The sequence below is a fragment of the Adiantum capillus-veneris genome, chromosome 7, assembly GCF_014529385.1.
Source record: "Adiantum capillus-veneris isolate H3 chromosome 7, ASM1452938v2, whole genome shotgun sequence".
Lineage (NCBI taxonomy): Eukaryota > Viridiplantae > Streptophyta > Polypodiopsida > Polypodiales > Pteridaceae > Adiantum > Adiantum capillus-veneris.
This window is the reverse complement of record NC_140937.1, coordinates 30,309,367-30,314,651: the sequence shown is the minus strand read 5'-3', so window position 1 is coordinate 30,314,651 and position 5,285 is coordinate 30,309,367.

Below are 5,285 nucleotides of genomic sequence, written 5' to 3'. Positions count from 1 at the left end.
TTCCCATGCCATAACTCCTGGAGCTCGTCAACTACTGGAGCTAGATAAACATCCATTTTTTTTTGCCTTGAACTTACCAGGTACAATCAAGCTTAAAATCAAATGACCCTTCTTGATAGCAAGCCACGGCGGGAGGTTGTAATTGATAAGGCACACAGGCCAAGTGCTCCATGACAAGCTTCGCAAGCCAAATGGATTGACTCCATCCATTGCCATGTCCAAACGCAAATTGTGTGGTTCACTCTTAAAATGTGGCCAAGTATCTGCAATGTGCCTCCAAGCCTTCGAATCAGCGGGCACCCTAAATGTTTCATCAGTAGATCTATTCGTAGAATGCCACCGCATCAACTTTGAAATGGAACCACAACGAAACATGTTTTTTATCCTAGGAATAATAGGGAAATGCCGCAACACTTTAGCTGGCACTGTTTCGCCAACTGCATCTTGTTTGTAGCGCATTGCTCCGCACTTAGGACAAGACAGACAATCTGTGAATTCATTGTGAAAAAGAATGCAACCATTTGGACATGTATGAATCTTGTTGTAGTGTAAGCCAACTGAGGTCAGAAGTTGCTTTGCGTCTGGCCTGGAGGGAGGCATTTCATTGCCAGCCAAGAGAAGTTGCTCCCGCAATAACCTGTTTAAGCCACATTAAATTAAAATTAAAGCTCTCCGAGCACATCACCGTTGCAATCGAAAAATCTCTTTTGTAAATTACTTACCTAAAAAAAGCAGTGACGCTTGCATGTGACCACCTGTACACTGACTGAAGATTCAAAAATGCCAGACAAGTACGAAGCACAGATATTTTGGCACCTTCATAGATTGGTTGACGTGCCAACTTTCTCAACATGTCTTCAGGAGATAGGCGCACTGATTTTGGTGCTGCTTCGTTCGCGTTCTCCTCACTTGTCTGGAAGAAGGCATCCAGCATCTCCTCCATGCCGTCGTCTTCTGTCTGTAAGCCCTTTTCTGCTTCCATCCGTGGCTCTATATTGGTCGGACCTTCACGCATAATCTTTTTTCTCTCTCTCTCAGATGTAGGTACTATGTTGCGGAAATCAATGTCCGTTCCGTAGGAGTCGTATCCCAGATTCTGTACGGTTTCTCTAGCAAACTCTCCGTACTTGTGCACATGCTCATTACATATCCTACGCTTGTACCAGATTTGATACTTGCACAGCGTGCACGAGCATGCAATCTTTTCCTCCATGTTAGTTGATGACGTTGCCATCTACAATGATTATGAATGTTGTTTTAATATATGGTCCAGAGGTGTACGGAGATCAGGACCACCGGGTCAAAATCTCGTCTTTATTGGTCAAATCCTATACGGGTAGACACATACGTGCACTCCCAGGTGTACAGGGCAATGCATGTAGCAGGCAAAACCCCTTTGCCTCTTTTAGTTCCATAGTTTCTTCTCTGTCTACGTACCCTATCTCTCGTTCTTTCTCTCTCGATCTCGCTCTCGCTATCTCTCTCGATCTCGCTCTCTCTTTCTCTATTTTCCTATCTCTCTCTATTTTCCTATTTCTCTGCCATAACTCCTGGAGCTCCACTTCCCTATCTCCCTCTCTCTCTCTCTCTCTCTCTCTCTCTATATATATATATATATATATATATATATATATATATATATATAACTCTCTTTCTCTATCTCTCTATTTCCTATCTCTCTCTCTCTCTCTCTACTTACCTCTCTCTCTCTCTCTCTCGCTCTCTACTTCCCTATCTCTCTAATGATCGAACGAGCAACTGATCTAGGGAGATCTAGACGCCCACGACTGCGGAGGACTACACAACATCGACAGAGGCTGCATCAGAGGATCTAGCTAGATCACTTTGGCTCGACATGCACAACGTCCGGTCAGAGTACTGACCATGGAGGAGATCTACCTATCCCAACTAGCTCGTTTAGCCATTTAGTCCACACCCTGCAGTTTAGGATTCCATAATATTTTATTTTGTCATCTTCTTACTCCGACTTTGTATCAGATCCATCACATTGTAACTTTCTTGTCTTATGTCTCATAGGTCACTTTGGCCTTTCGAAGACGTTAATATAACATTTCATTTCATTTCTCTCTTTAATTCTTTTTTCTTTAGTTTTAATTTCCTAAGCATACATTAATTCTCTCTCTCTCTCTCTCTCTCTCTCTCTCTCTCCCTCTCTCCCTCCTACACACACACACATTTCTCTCTCTCTCTCTCTCTCTCTTTCCTACATACACACACACACATTTCTCTCTCTCTCTCTCTCTCTCTCTCTCTCTCTCTCTTTCCTACACACACACACACACCGCTCTCTCTCTCTCTCTATTTCCTACACACACCTCTCGCTCTCTCTCTTTCCTACACACACACACACATGATGTAGAGGTAGAGAGAGAGAGAGAGAGAGAGAGAGAGAGAGGGGGGTTGGGAAGGGTGGAGATGGACATAATACCTGCGTAGCAGGTTTCGGCCAAGATCCGAGCAGGCGAAAATGGCCCCTGCGCGCGGGTTTCGCTTTTTTCTCCCAATTTTTTTTGCGTCGATATACGCGTCGCTATACGGGTCGCTATACGCGTGGCAAATAAAACCTTTCCACGCGTATATCGACGCACACTGTGACGCGTATAGCAACGCCCGCTAACGTCGTCGATATACGCGTGGAAAAGCATGGCCATCGATATAGACACGTCGATATCTTCATTTAATGTTGTAGTGCATAGAGTGGAACTCAAGGAATATGCATGTTTTCTATGTACCAAAGAATTAGCACAAAAGTGTTTTTTCAAGAAAATTTTGCAATTTTGCTATGTCAATATGCTTTTGAGTCAATGATGTTCCTTCGTTTTGGTATAGCTAGATTAAAGTGTATTCTTTTGTGAAACTATCCTTTGATATGCATGTGCTTAGGTAAAAGGCTCAACCAAGACATGTGAGTAGCTCTTAGATCTAACTCAAAGAATTATCGCATTCTATCTCATGCTTCCATATTAGATACCCATTTTTGTTTGGTAAAGTTAAAGGCCCTCTAATTACAATTTTTAAGGTGGTTTAGCATTCCATAAGTGATTCCATAATCCTCTAGTTTAAAGCACAATTTAAAGAATGAGTATGTTTCATGTTATCAAAACCTAATAAAAAGAGTAATTGCAAACATCATTTTCAAGAAAGAACTACTCGAGCCAGCCACAAATATGAATAGTACTTGTTACATTATTTCTCAATTTCACTTATTATGTGCGATGCATTTACCATGAGTGCTACAAATGCATGACTATTGAGTTGCTCCATATAATGCAATGATTATGTTTCTTAATTTGTTACACTACATGCTATTGCTAACTAAGAATGTGACTTCATACATTAAAGGAGAAATGTTTGCTATCAATAAAAAAACCTAGATATAATGAAAAAGTCTCTTTTAGGAGTAGGAAAACTAAGATATTATAAAAGGGAAACGGAATAAAGACTCCCTTTAAAGATATAATTTTCCACTTACACATATATAGGTAAACTTGTCAGTCCCACGTTTACACTAGGGAGAAGTTTCCCTCAAAGGGAGACTTACAAGATTTTCACAAGATTTTCCATTTGTCAGTCCCACTTCTAAGTTTGGGAAAACTATCCCTTGAGTTTTCCTCAAAGGGACTATTATGACATTATGCTTTCCTCATGGGAATTGGATTTTCCACATTCACGTCTCTATTCGACATGGAAAAAGATCTCCAAAATTTCTTCTCTACTTGAGAGAGGGAGATAATGTGAGAAACCATGGTGTTTTCTCTTATGGAACTCCTTCTAAAACTTATTGTGGGTGTTTCAGAAGGCCTTCGAGCTCGCTCGACAAGAGGTTGAGGGTGTGGCGAGAGCCCTCGATGCCATTCTCCAAACATAGTATGCCAGCTTTTTGGACTACTCGAATTTTCATTCTTAATGTTTCTTGTTATGCATAATCTCTTGTGAATTTGTCAGATCTATCCACGCTCTCTCACTATGCAACGCAGGCAGGGGCAGCTTGACATTGCCAATAACTGCGTTAGATGCATTAGAGCCACCCGGATCCATGCGAAACTTCAGAGAATGGAAGAGCAGTTGAAGCATCTCAATACACAAGTTATAGTGATGGCAGGAAGACTAGAAATTTACACAGCCCCTACACTCTACCTTCCGTCGATGTGGACTTGGATCGTGGAGAGACTCTTGAATACAAGCGCATCTCAACAGCTTCGAGTAATTGGCATTCATGGCTGGCCGGGTGTGGGCAAGACTATACTCCTCAACTATGTGTGGACAATGTGGCAGTAAGGGCACCAATATAAGTGCGAGCCGATGTGACAGTTGAACGTGATGTTGACATTTGCCAATTACAAGCAGAGATTTTGCAGCAGCTTCCCAAGCAATAATTTTGGACAAGATAAGCTGGCCAAGTGTTTATAAAAATTGAAGAGTGATAATAAACCATTGTTTTTGGCTATAGATCGACCGCTTGCAAAACCTCCTTCCGGACTTTCCAGCATCTACCTACATCGCTTTGGCATGCACAAGTTTGGAAGTAGTGGACGTCCTTCTGAAAAAATGCCACCTCGTAAAGGCCAATGAAGATCAAGCCCTCTGCTTTGAACCTCCATGCCTCAAGATAGATGAGAGCAAGAAAATGTTTGCATATCCAAAATTCTGACATTGGGCACCAGGAATTACAATCTGCATTAGTACCATTATGTGGGGGTCTTCCACTTGCTTTGTTTCACTTGGGACAGATTTTTATAGATGTTACCTTGAGGAAAAGAATACATTGGAAACAAATACACCACAATTGGGTTGTTCTCAATGAGGATGATAGGTCTGTTCATTGTGTCAAGAAGCCTTTGCAACTCAGCTATGAGAGGTTGCTTAATGTATCACAACAAGCTGCATTTTTTGATATAGTTAGTATTGTGGGAAGAAGTGAAGAGAATAGTGGGAGCATCTACCATGGACAGTCTCGTTAGTTGCTCCATCATTTCAAAAGTGACGGGCATTGACAAATGCAACCAATATGCGTTGGAAGAGCGACATGATCTTCACAGGTGGCATGATCAAGACAGAAGATTCAATGAAATCGATATTACGCTTGGGAGAGAGTATTCTTTGCTATGTAAGTTTTGCTCTTGTTTGAGCTTGTTGACATATGATCCACCTTAACTACTTCACTTAATAGTTGATGATTAAATACTTGAGTGCAATGTTGTACGTATCAATTTCTCGAGGAAGTAAATTTGTGGAATCTTATAGTAGCATCAAACAGTTTTCGA